At 39.1% G+C, this 13,657-nt stretch overlaps 1 protein-coding gene and 1 pseudogene across 1 annotated transcript in view; one reads left to right on the top strand and one right to left on the bottom strand.

Annotated features, from left to right (window-relative positions):
• Positions 1–4,917, bottom strand: part of LOC108527258 (HAUS augmin-like complex subunit 4 pseudogene) — a 52,845-nt pseudogene extending 47,928 nt beyond the window's left edge.
• GORAB (golgin, RAB6 interacting) overlaps positions 1–13,657 on the top strand; it is a 145,717-nt gene that overhangs the window by 11,245 nt on the left and 120,815 nt on the right. The window lies entirely within an intron of this gene.

The raw sequence follows: 13,657 nt of genomic DNA, 5'->3' as shown, positions 1-13,657 counted from the left end.
TATATATATATATATATATATATTGCTATGTTTTGAAACCTCAACAAAAGCAAAACTAAACATCTCTTAGGGACATATGCATAAATAGTAAAATTATAAAGAAAAGCAATGGAATAATAAATATTTGGAAGGGAGGCAGATACTATCAGGAGGAGACTATAATGACTTCAACAACATCAACAATATTCTCTTTCTTAAACTTGATGGTGTACACACAGTGTTTGTATTATCATTTGTTAAAACTGCACACATGCATATATGCAAGAGTTATAGGGATGAAGTCGATTGATGTATTATTTTGTGTGTATTTATTTCAAACATAATATAGAAAGTAAGAGAGAAGAAAAAAGTGTCAAGAATTTAGGATGTGTTAATAAAAAGAAGATGTTAAGCTCGGGAGAACTTAGCAGGGCACTTTGCACCAGGATCTGGATAAACAAAAACATGCCAATCAGTGACTAAGGGCAGTAAAGAGGTGACAGTGAGCGTCAAGGTTATTTAGTCCTCTTGGAGAGCAATTTTGATCTGAAGCCAAAAAAGTGTTGAAAAAGGAGCTAAGACAGAAGTATCTACAGAGAGGCTGAACTTGGCCAGGTGCGGTGGCTCACACCTGTAATCCCAGCACTTTGGGAGGCCGAGGTGGGTGGATCACAAGGTCAGGAGTTCGAGACCAACCTGCCCAACATGATGAAACCCCCATCTCTACTAAAAATACAAAAAATTTTTAGCTGGGCATAGTAGTGTGCACTTGTAATCCCAGCTACTCAGGAGGCTGAGGCAGGAGAATCACTTGAACCCGTGAGGCGGAAGTTGCAGTGAGCCGAAATTGTGCCACTGCACTCCAGCCTGGGTGACACAGCAAGACTCTATCTCAAAAAAAAAAAAAAAAAAAAAGAGGCTGAACTTAAACTAGAGATATGGTGAATGGGTAAAAATGACAGTAAGGGTGAAATAAACAAAGTCTTAATTTCGAGAAAAATTGGCATCATCAACTGGAATTTGGGAATTCGGAAACTCTTTCCTGTGGGAAAGCTGCATCAGAACACTGTTGTCTTTTAAGAATCCACCACAAACATTTCTATTCATAAGGGATCAAATTTTATGTTTATGTGGACCTGGAGTGTATAAAACACATTCTTAAGATGGTCTTTTATAGAAATGAAGTAAATAGACTAAACATGATATGTGAGTTTTCTCCTCCAGAAGTAGTAAAATAATCTTTCTATAAGGTTTTAGAGGACAGCACAAGAACACTTATTAGATGACCACAGAGGGAAAATGAGTAAGTCACAATAAGAATACTTTCATTTAATGCTTACTTTCAGACAACTATGTGAGTGAGTTTGAAGCTTGGCCCAGATGCTGAATAGACTCATGACCTTGGCAAAGTCACAGCATTTCTGTGTGCTCCAATTTTCTCAACTGCAAAATACAGAGTTAGGCCTTTGCTTTCTTCGGTGTTTTCTAGTTCTAACACTTCACAATGCTGAGATTCATAAATTTAATAATTCAATTCCAATTGTGGTTTCCCTATTCATATAGAGAAGCTGAAAGAGAAAGATGCCCACAAAAACTTTTACTTCCCCAAATTTCCCATCTTTCAGTTTGGCTGAAAGAGACCTCCGCTCTAGAGGAGAGGCATGTGCTGGCAGCCCAAAGCGCAATCATCTGCTAGCCTTGAAGTCCTATCCACCTCTACAACATCACTGGAAACTGGGTACTTTATTCCTAAAAAACATTTTTGGGACTGGTGCACTGCTGGCTCAGCCTACAGCAACCCTCCATCTAGAAAGTGCCCTTCCAAGTTAGCAATAGAGGGCTCTTTGGTTTCAGTAAAGAATGCTGGAAGGTGAGGGTGAGAGTAACATATTTTTTCTCTTTTACCACATGAATTTTGTTTTATGGCCTTCTGAAATGAAGCAATTTTTAACTTAAAAGCAAATATTTTTACTGCTCTTAAAATGCTAGCATTTGAAAACCAATATATACTGGCTGGCAAATAACGTGGGAAATAGACATGCAGAACCTTAATAATGATTGAATATATAAAGTATTTTTCTTTTGTTTTTATGTGACAGCTGGATGAGTTTCAACTTCCTGCTCACAGCACAGGCTCTGAGCTTCCAAATCTGGGGGTTTTCCTTCTCCTACCCCCCGCCCCTCCCCATCTCCCCATCTCCTTCTTGCCTCCTTCTTCCTTTTTGGGAAAACACAAATGTTTTTGATTACATAATAGCTGCAAACTTTATATCTCCCACTTCAGTTGTTACACATCATAAACAGGGGAGTGAACTTCAGACTCCATTAAGACAAAGGTTGGTCTGGATTGTTGGGAGGCCTTTTATGTTGGTATAGTGGGGGGGGGGGAAACGTTTCTTTAGAAAAAGGAAATATAATAGGCCTGGCTAGAGACTGCACAGACTACCAACCACTAACCACTCAGCCTAGAGAATGACAAAAACCTCAATTATGGTCAAGGCAAAAGTGAAGCCCAGAGTTCAGAACCAATACAGCTCCTGTAGGATTCACTTAACCCAATGGGAACTTAATATGTGAGGACCAATAAAGATCGAAATGTTAAGCAAGGATAGAAGGAACCTGTATAAAAACACCGCACAATGTGCACACCATATGGATTCGAATTCTCTCTTCTTTAATCTGGAATTTTCTTTTACATATTCATTTACAAATAAGCTTCTGTTATTGCCATAGTGCCTAAGTAAACAATTTGGAACCTGAAAGGGCAAGGCAGCATTTCTCATTCAGTCATCTACAAGTATTTACTGAGGACCTACTAGATACCAGGCACTGTTCTAAATTCTTTTGCTACTTCAGTGAAAAAAACTGACAAATGTTTGTACTGGAGAAGACAAAGGCAATTTTGAAAAGCAGCATGAATACGTTTATTATAGAGTATTTTAGAAGTGATAAATGTTGTGGAACCATAGAACAAAGAAGAATTGTGTGGGAATACTGGCTCAGGTAGGGAGATGTGATTTTAAATAGGGTGGTCAGTGGAGGCTATGGTAAAAAAAAAAAGTGACATGTGATCCAAGGCAATGTTGAGTCATGGGAGAAGGGAGGATAGTGGTGTTTCCATATTTGAAAAAAATAACTATTGGATAACGTCCTCATTTTTCCTATTTCCTTGGTAACTTTTCATGCTATCTGTTTATCTGACTGCAAATGATTGTCTTTATACCTTACTTGTGAGTACATTTAATTCAATGTAACACAATCATTCTTTACTGAGCCTCTACTATATACCCGGTACTGTTTTAGGTGTTGCGGGTGCATCATTAAGAAGAAAGGTGAGACTTTTGGTGGTCCTGGAACCTCCATTCTAGATACGAGAGGCAAACATATAAAAGAATAAGATGATTTCAGGGAGTGGTAAGGGTTATACAGAAATAAATGGACTAATAGCAGGTGGCTGGAGGGACATCCCTTGATAGAGTGGTCAGGGCCGAACTCTCTGGCTTGGCCCTCAGATCTAAAGAAGATTATAGTGGACAGGAAAAGAGTTTTCCAAGTTTAAAGAATAGGAAGTACCAAATACATGAGAGTGAGAAGGTCAATTCATTGATCTGTTCTAGGAACAGAAGAAGGCCAGTGTAACCAAGGGAAGGAAAGTGGCAAGAGATCACAGTGGACACTTATTATGAGTTGAGTTTTGTCGTTCAAAAAGATGTTGAAGCCCTATCCCCTGTGAATGTGATTTCATTTGGAAATAGAGTCTTTGCAGATGATCCAGCAAAGATGAGTTCATTAGGACAGTCCCTAACCCAGTATGATTGCTATCCTTATAAAAGGAAAAATGTTGGACTCAGACACATACACAGGGAGAATGCAGCATAAAGATGAAGGAGGATATTGGGGTGATGCATCTATAAGCCAAGGAACTCCAAAGATTGCCAGCAACCACCAGAAGCTGGAGAGAGGCATGGAACAGATTCTTCCTCACAGCCCTCAGAAGAAACTAACCCTGCTGAAACCGTGATTTAGAACTTCTAGTCTCCGGAACTGTAAGCCAATGCATTTATTTTGTTGAAGTCACTCAGTTTATGGTACTGTGTTACAGCAGCCTTAGCAAGTGAATGCAAACGAGGACAGATCTCTAGATATTTAGATTTTAGAATATGTTTAAATAGATCATACTGATGTTGCCATGTCGTCATGGCAATCAAGGAGAGCCTGATGATTTCTCCCCGAAAGGTCAATAGAGCTTTATTCTTTAGCCATTAAAGGCCAACCATCATACATAGGAGAGCTGACTTGATTTTTGAGGTTGTTAACATTTAGTATTTTTTAAAGTACCTTTTTGGATAGAGGTTTTAAAAAAACTAACATGCGAATTTTTGAATGCTCAAGTCAATTATGTAATATATCATTTACCCCCTTCTATGATTCAGAAGTATCCATTTCAGCTCACAAAAAAATTTAAATTCGAGTGTGATGGGATGTAGGAGGCATTGGAAGTATAAAAATAAATGAAGCTGTGCTCTTGATTGTCTTAGAGTCTGATGGAGAAGACAGACACCTAAAGAAATAGTATCAATCTTTGGCAGGGAATAGTAAGAAGAGGTATATATGGGCTCTACAGGAGTACAAATGAAGGAGTCGGTGGTGCTTTTGTGGTGGAGCTGATACCTGAGCCAAGGATTGAAAGTGAATAACCATCTGCCAAAGAAAGGAGAAGCATCACTCCAGAAAAAAGGGAGAGTCTAGCAAACCCACAGATGCACAGCCAGTATCTGTGACTGGCTGCCCTAGAGACAAGAGTGATGACAGAGACTTGATGGCGAGAAGAGGGGCCTGGTCCTGAAGGTCCTTGGATGGCCAGCCGAGGACCTTGACTGCTGTGTAGGCAGTGGGGATCCGCTGGAGAGACGTAAGATGAGATGCACGTTTGTCCATGTATATCAATCAGAGCTCTTTGGTTGCAAACAACTGAAATCAACCCCAACTAAAAAGGAATTGTTAGAATTGAAGGAAAAGCCGAAGAAACAGGACTTGGGAAGGATAATTTAAAGCAGCCCCAAGACTGAGATGGCAAGATGGTAGTGGATAGCCTCATCAGAGATGAAGCAGTTACAACTTTGTTCCTTGAAAAAAAAAGTTATTTTGCCAAAATAACACATGTATGATACATGTGTACAAAACATCAAATGATATTGCAGCAATTATATTGTAATAATTAGGAAAAAATCCCATCCTGATTTCAACTCCAAAGAATTACTTTTAACCATTTTATGTATTTTTCTTTCTAAAATTTATCTCTGTATTTGTAAGTTTAAAAAATGCTTATTCTGCTAACCAGAAGTAAACATAAAAACATCATTTTCTCAACCATATGGAGAATAAATTAGGGAGACTGGTGGAAATAGAAGCAGGAAGATTAGTTGGAAGGTTACTTGGGTAGTAGAGAAGCAATTGTGTCTTGCTTCTATGGCCCTGAATAACTGTAACATTTACACTATTTCCAAATAATGTACGCTGTTTATTTTGAATATAAGCAAAATGGTTATGACAGGATGAAATGTTTATTTATCATAAATCAGGAAATTAGGTCTATATCCAAAATAGTTATAATGCAGGCAAAGCATGAATATATATTTTAGGGTTGAAAGAAATCCCTTTAACAGCAAAAGAGGTTTGGAATATATGGGTTTCTATCTTGTTTACCAGCAGAAATGTGGACTCAGTCAAAGCTTTCATTTATTGACTGGGTAAACTTTTCAAGAAAGATGAAAACAAGCCTTTAATTCATATATTTAAACATGTTTAAAACATACTCATATATAAATGCATGAAATACAAATATGTGTATATATTTGTATATACACATGTGTATTTCATGCATATGTATATATATTTGTATATACACATATTTGCATTTCATGCATATATATATATATATTTGAGACTGGGTAATTTATAAAGGAAAGAGGTTTAATTGACTCACAGTTCCACATGACTGGGGAAATCTCAGGAAACTTACAATCATGGTAGAAGTTGATTGCCATGCCTTCTTCACATGGTAACAGAAGAGAGAAGTGAAGTGTGAGCACAGGAAAAACTGCCACCTTTAATACCATCAGATCTTGTGAGACTCACTCACTTTCAGGAGAACAGCATGAGGGAAACCAGGTTCCTCCCTTGACACATGGGGATCATAATTCAAGATGAGAATTTGGGGATTGCCTGGACACGATTAGCCAAATCATATCATCTATATACCTATTATATTATACTATATATATATGATTATTTCATAATCTACACCTTTGCTTGATATTATTCCTGGATTTGAATCCCCAAACAATGTTAACCATTAGATTTTAAAAATCAGCCCACCAATTTGGATGACCACTGAAATGAATAAGGCCATCTGCTTTCATAGGGTTTTCCTAGTGACAAGAAGGGGGAAAAAAAGGACAAATGTGGTCCTAAGTTAGCCATTTCCTTAATCTATTCTGCTAGACTTTTTCATCTGAAGGCTTGATTATTTAAAACCTTACAAAGTTTTTGGACAAAATCCAGAATGTGAAAAATTCCATAAGACAAAACACCAGATTTCTTCAGTGAATAAATGGCAAAGGAAGAGCACAAGGAGGAACCCAGAGTTTACAAGAGATATGAAACAATCGCTGCATTCAATGTGTGAACCTTGTTTGGATCCTGATTCAGACAAAACAACTGATCAACTATTAAAAAATACACAAGATAATCAGGAAAACATAAAGAGGATTGATTATATTAAGGAAATATCTTTTACTCTTCATGGATGTAAAAATATTTCACTTATTGATTTTGTTAATGATCCTTATATTTTAAAGATACTTAAGGAAACTATTTTTTTTTTTTTTTTTTGAGACGGAGTCTCATTCTGTCTCCCAGGCTGGAGTACAATGGTATAATCTCGGCTCACTGCAATCCCCGCCCACTGGGTTCAAGTGATTCTCCTGCCTTAGCCTCCTGAGTAGCTGGGATTACAGGTGCCTGCTACCACGCCCAGCTAATTTTTGTATTTTTAGTAGAGACGGGGTTTCACCAGGTTGGCTAGGCTGGTCTCAAGCTCCTGACCTCAAGTGATCACCCACCTCGGCCTCCCAAAGTGCTGGGATTACAGGTGTGAACCACCACACCCAGCCAAGAACACTTCTTTTAATGAGATGACATGATGTCTGGTTTGCTTCATGATAATTGAATGACAGGAGGTAAGAATACAGATGAAACAAAAGTAACTTGAGTTGGTGATTAGTGAAGCTGGGGTAGGAGCAGGGAAGCTCATTGTGTTGCCCTCTACTTTTGTACATGTTAAAATTATTCATACTAAAATGTTAAAAATGTTGTTTCATATGCAAAATACAGTAATCTCCCTTATCCATGGTTTCACTTCCTGTGGTTTCATTTACCTGCAGTCAACCATGGTCAGAAAATACGAAATGAAAAATTCCAGGAATAAACAATACACAAGTTTTAAATAGCGGCCATTCTGACTAGCATGATGAAATAACGCAGCATCTCTCTTCATCCCTTCTTCATCACAAGAAAAAAGATGAGTATAGTACAATAAGATATTTTGAAAGAGACCACATTCATGTAACTTTTATTATAGTTTATTGTTTTAATTTAGTATTTTGTCATCAGTTACTGTTATTAATTTCTTACTGTGCCTAATTTATAAATTATACTTTATGATAGTTACGTATGTATAGGAAGGAACACAGTATATATAGGGTTTGATGATATCCATGGGTTCAGCATCCATTAGGGGTCTTGGAACGCAATCCTCACAGATAAGGGGTGATTACTTCCAATACTATGTTGAATAGGAGTGGTGAGAGAGGTCATCCTGGTCTTGATCCATTTTTCAAAGAGAATGCTTCCAGTTTTTGCCCATTCAGTATGATATTGGCTGTGGGTTTGTCATTAATAACTCTTATTATTCTGAGATACGTTCCATCAGTACCTAGTTTATTGAGAGTTTTTAGCATGAAGAGGTGCTGAATTTTGTCAAAGGCCTTTTCTGCATCTATTGAGATAATTATGTGGTTTTTGTCATTGGTTCTGTTTATGTGATGGATTCTGTTTATTGATTTGTGTATGTTGAACCAGCCTTGCATCCCAGGGATGACGCTGACTTGATCGTGGTAGATAAACATTTTGATATGCTGCTGGATTCGGTTTGCCAGTATTTTATTAAGGATTTGCGCATCAATGTTCATCAGGGATATTGGTCTAAAATTCTCTTTTTTTGTTGTGTCTGCCAGGCTTTGGTATCAGGATGATGTTGGCCTCATAAAATGAGTTAGGGAGGATTCCCTCTTTTTCTATTGTTTGAAATAGTTTCAGAAGGAATGGTACCATCTCCTCTTTGTATCTCTGGTAGAATTCGGCTGTGAGTCCTTCTGGAACTGGACTGTTTTTTTTGGTTTGTAGGCTATTAATTACTGCCTCAATTTCAGAGCTTGTTATTAGTCTATTCAGGGATTTGACTTCTTCCTGGTTTAGACTTGGGAGGGTGTATGTGTCCAGGAATGTATCCATTTCTTCTAGATTTTCTAGTTTATTTGCTTAGAAGTGTTTATAGTAATATCTAATGGTAGCTTGTATTTCTGTGGGATCAGTGGTGATATCCTCTTTATCAATATTTATTGTGTCTATTTTATTCTTGTCTTTTCTTCTTTATTAGTCTGGCTAGCAAGGGGTGATTACTTATCTGAACATAGTGCAAAGCTTTTGGAAAATAATTTAAAACATTAAATTCTGTAACCTAAATTGCTACAGGGCATTGTTATAAATATATCTCCAACTAAAGTGGTTATATAAAAATCATGATGGTATTATTATATATCTAATACTTCCTGCTCAGTTAATTCCAATGTACACATTATTTTGATATACCACTTAGTGATTGATGTGTATTACAACTGTAATCTTATTAAATTAGAACTTGCAATGTCTGTTGTTTTCCACCTCACATCTTTACAGCCTCACCCCAGATTCAAGCCCAGGAGGCTTCCAATTACTTGGGCTGACAGTGTCTCAACTCAAGTATGCTCTCCTTTTTCTCTCTGTCTTGGGGCTTCTCTGATGTTGCAGCATCAGATGCCAGCATGATACAGTCAGAAGGCATCCACAGACAGCTGATCTTTAAACAGTGGTGGATGAGAAACCATATGTAAACACTTCTTCAGTTGGCCTTTGAGTGAACAATTCTGAGGGACATTCTATGTGCTTCTCAAAACATCCTGCTGACATCAAGCCTTATTTACCCATAGAGTGACCAGCTTGGTGTGCACTTTTGTTTTGGCTTTGTGTCTTTTTTGTTTTACTTCCTTGGTTCTCACCCTTCTCCCTAAGACTGTCGGCCAAATAAAATGTTTTACAGAAATTATTACACACTCTGCTTTTGGAGGGGACATAGCCTAAAATAAGACAGTTTTTGAAAATTGTATTACACTTGAAGTACAAATTTTTCTCAAAGATAATGTTATAAATTCTAAAACTTATAGCTAAGACACTGGTGTTTATCACTATTCATTTGTATTCCAATACCTTAGGTATAAAATAGGCCTCCACTTAAAACTTCAGACAACTATATTCAGGACAGTGTTTTCCAAATCTGAGTGCACATTATAATGATCTAAGGTGATTTCACCATACTTCCCAAAGCAATTTACAGATTCAATGCTATTTCTCTCAAATTACCAATGACATTCTTCACAGAACTAGAAAAAAAACTATTTCAGAATTTATGTGGAACTGAAAAAGAGCCCAAATAGCCAATCCTAAGCAAAAAGAACAAAGCAGGAGGCATCATGCTACATAACTTATACTACAGGACTACAGTAGCTAAAACAGCATGGAACTGGTACAAAAACAGAAACAGTCTCGATGCAGTGGCTCATGCCTGTAATCGCAACATTTTAGGAGGTCAAGGAAGGTGAGTTCAGGAGTTCAAGACCAGCCTGAACAATCTGACAAGACTCTGTACTACAAAAAAATAGCAGGGCATGGTGGCTTGTGCCTGTGGTCCCAGCTACTTGGGAGACTGAGGTGCGGGGATCACTTGAGCCTGGCGGGGCAGAGGTTGCGGCAAACCCAGATCACGCCACTGCATTCCAGGCTGGGTGACAGAGGGAAACCCTGTCTCAAAATAAAATAAAACCAAAAGCAAGAACAAAAAAACCCAGACACATAGACCCATGGAAATGAATAGAGAGCCCAGACATAAGGCTGCACACCTACAACCATCTGATCTTCGACAAAGCCAACAAAAACAAACAATGGGAAAAGAACTCCCTATTCAATAAGTGTTACTGGGATAACTGTCTAGCTACATGCAGAAGATTGAAACTGGATCCCTTCCTTACACCATATACAAAAATCAACTCAAGATGGATTAAAGACCTAAATGTAAAACCTAAAACTATTAAAACCCTGGAAGACAACCTAGGAAATACCATTCTAGACATAGGAGTGGCAAAAATTTCATGACCAAGATGCCAAAAGCAATTGCAACAAAACCGAAAATTGACAAATGGGCTCTAGTTAAACTAAACACTTCTTCAGTTGGCCTTTGAGTGAATAATTCTGAGCTTCTGCACAGCAAAAGAAACTATCAACAGAGTAAAAAGACAACAGAATGGGAGAAAACATTTGCAAACTATGCATCTGGTAAAGGTCTAATATCTACCATCTATAAGGAACTCAAATTTCCAAGAAAAACACAATAATCCCATTAAAAAGTGGGCAAAAAAGGAGAAGAGGGGCCAAGATGGCCGAATAGGAACAGCTCTGGTCTGCAGCTCCCAGTGAGACCAATGCAGAAGGCAGGTGATTTCTGCATTTCCAACTGAGGTACCAAGTTCATCTCATTGAGACTCGTTAGGCAGTAGGTCTAACCCACAGAGGGTGAGCAGAAGCAGGATGGGGCATTGCTTTACCCTGGAAGTGCCAGGAGCTGGGGGACAGCCCTCCTCCAGCCAAGAGAAGCACGGAGGGACTGTGCTACTCAGCCGGGTTACTATGCTTTTCTCATGGATTTTGCAGTCTGCAGATCAGGAGATTCCCTCATGTGCCTATACCACCAGGACCCTGGGTTTAAAGCATAAAATTGGGCAGCTATTTGGGCAGACACCAAGCTAGCTGCAGGAGTTGTTTTCCATACCCCAGTGGAGCCTGGAACCCCAGCAAGACAGAACCATTCAATCCCCTGGAAAAGGGGCTGAAGCAAGGGAGCCAAGTGGTTTCGCTCAGCAGGTCCCACTCCCACAGAGGCTGAAGTCAACCTGGGACAGTCAAGTTTGGTGGGGTAAGGGGCGTGCACCATTACTGAGGCTTTGGTAGGCAGTTTGACAGTGCTAAGGAGGCTGGGAGGTCTGGACTGGGTGGAATTCACCACAGAACAGCAAACTGTCTGTGAAGACTGCTTCTCCAGATTCCTCCTCACTGGGCAGGGCATATCTGAAGGAAAGGTAACAGCACCAGTCAGGGGCTTACAGACAAAACCCCCATCTTCCTGGGACAGAGCACCTGGGGAAGGGCGATTTAATCTTTCCTGCCTGCCAGCTCTGAAGAGGGCAGCTGATCCTGACAAGAGGGATTCTCCCAGCACAGGGTACCAGCTCTGCTAAGGGACAGATTGCCTCCTCAAGTGTATCTCTGACCCCCATGCTTCCTGACTGGGAGAGACCCCCCAGCAGGGGTCGACAGACACCTCATACAGGAGAGCTCCGGCTGGCATCAGGCCAGTGCTCTTCTGGGATGAAGCTTCCAGAGGAAGGAGTGGGCAGCAATATTTGCTGTTCTGCAGCTTGCACTGGTGATACCCAGGTGAACGGGGTCTGGAGTGGACCTCCAGCAAACTGCAGCAGACCTGCAGAAAAGGGGCCTGACTGTTAGAAGAAAAACTAACAAACAGAAAGCAACAACATCAACATCAACATAAAGGACCCCCAAAAAAAAAAAAACCCATTCAAAATCATCAGCCTCAAAGATCAAAGGTAGATAAACCCATGAAGATGAGGAAAACCAGTGCAAAATGCAGAAAATTCCAAAAACAGGAATGCGTATTGTCTTCTAAATGATCACAACTCCTCTCCAGCATGGGAATAAAACTGGACAGAGAATGAGATTGATGAATTGACAAAAGTAGGCTTCAGAAGGTGGGTAATAACAAACGTCTCTGAGCTAAAGGATCATATTCTAACCCGATGCAAGGAAGCTAAGAACCTTGGTAGAAGGTACAGGAACTGCTAACTAGAATAACCAGTTTAGAGATGAACAAAAATGACCTGATGGAGCTGAAAAACATAGCATGAAAACTTTGTGAAGCTTACCCAAGTATCAATAGCAGAATTGATCAAGCAGAAGAAAGGATATCAGAGATTGAAGATCAACTTACTGAAATAAGGCAAGATTAGAGAAAAAAGAATGAAAAGGAGTGAACAAAGCCTCCAAGAAATACGGGACTATGTAAAAAGACTGAAACTATGACTGATTGGTGTACCTGAAAGTGATGGGGAGAATGGAACCAAGTTGGAAAACATACTTCAGGATATTATGTAGGAGAACTTCCCCAACCTAGCAAGACAGATCAACATTCAAATTCAGGAAATACAGAGAATACCACTAAGATACTCCTCAAGAAGAGCAATGCCAAGACACCTAATCATCAGATACTCCAAGGTTGAAATGAAGGGAAAAAAGTTAAGGGCAGCCAGAGAGAAAGGTCAGGCTACCCACAAGGGGAATCCTATCAGAATAACAGCAGATCTCTCTGCAGAAATGCTACAAGCCAGAAGAGAGTGGGGACCAATATTCAGCATAATTAAAGAAAAGAATTTTCAACCCAGAATTTTATATCCAGCCAAACTAAGCTTCAAAAGTGAAGGAGAAATAAAATCCTTCACAGACAAGCAAATGCTGATGGATTTTGTCACCACCAGGCCTGCCTTGCAAGAGCTCCTGAAGGAAGCAGTAAATATGAAAAGGAAAAACCGGAACCAGCCACTCAAAATGCACAAAATATAAAACCAATGACAATATGAAAAAACTGCATCAACTAATGTGCAAAATAACCAGCTAGTATCATGATGAAAGGATCAAATTCACACATAACATGAACCTTAAATGTAAAAAGGCTAAGTGACCCCAGTTAAAAGACACAGACTGGAAAATTGGATAGAGTCAACACCCATTGGTGTGCTGTATTCAGGAGATCCATCTCACGTGCAAAGACACATATAGGCTCAAAATAAAGGGATGGAGGAATATTTACCAAGCAAATGGAAAGCAAAAAAAAAAAAAAAAAAAAAAAATCAGGGATTGCAATCCTAGTCTCAGATAAAACAGACTCTAAACCAACAAAGATCAAAAAAGACAAAGAAGGGCATTACATAATGGTAAAGGGATCAATGCAACAAGAAGAGCTAACTATCCTAAATATATATGTTCCCAAATACAGGAGCACCCAGATTCATAAAACAAGTTCTTAGAGACCTACAAAGAGACTTAGACTCCCACACCATAATAATGGGGGCTTTAACCCTCCACTATCAATATTAGCTCAACAAGACAGAAAATTAACAAGGTTATTCAGGATTTGAACTCAGCTGTGGAATAAGTGGACCTAATAGACATCTAC

This window comes from Rhinopithecus bieti, unplaced genomic scaffold (assembly GCF_001698545.2).
Source record: "Rhinopithecus bieti isolate Rb0 unplaced genomic scaffold, ASM169854v2 scaffold_4101, whole genome shotgun sequence".
NCBI lineage: Eukaryota > Metazoa > Chordata > Mammalia > Primates > Cercopithecidae > Rhinopithecus > Rhinopithecus bieti.
Note: the sequence above shows the minus strand (reverse complement) of the source record. Positions and strands in the feature narration are given on the sequence as shown.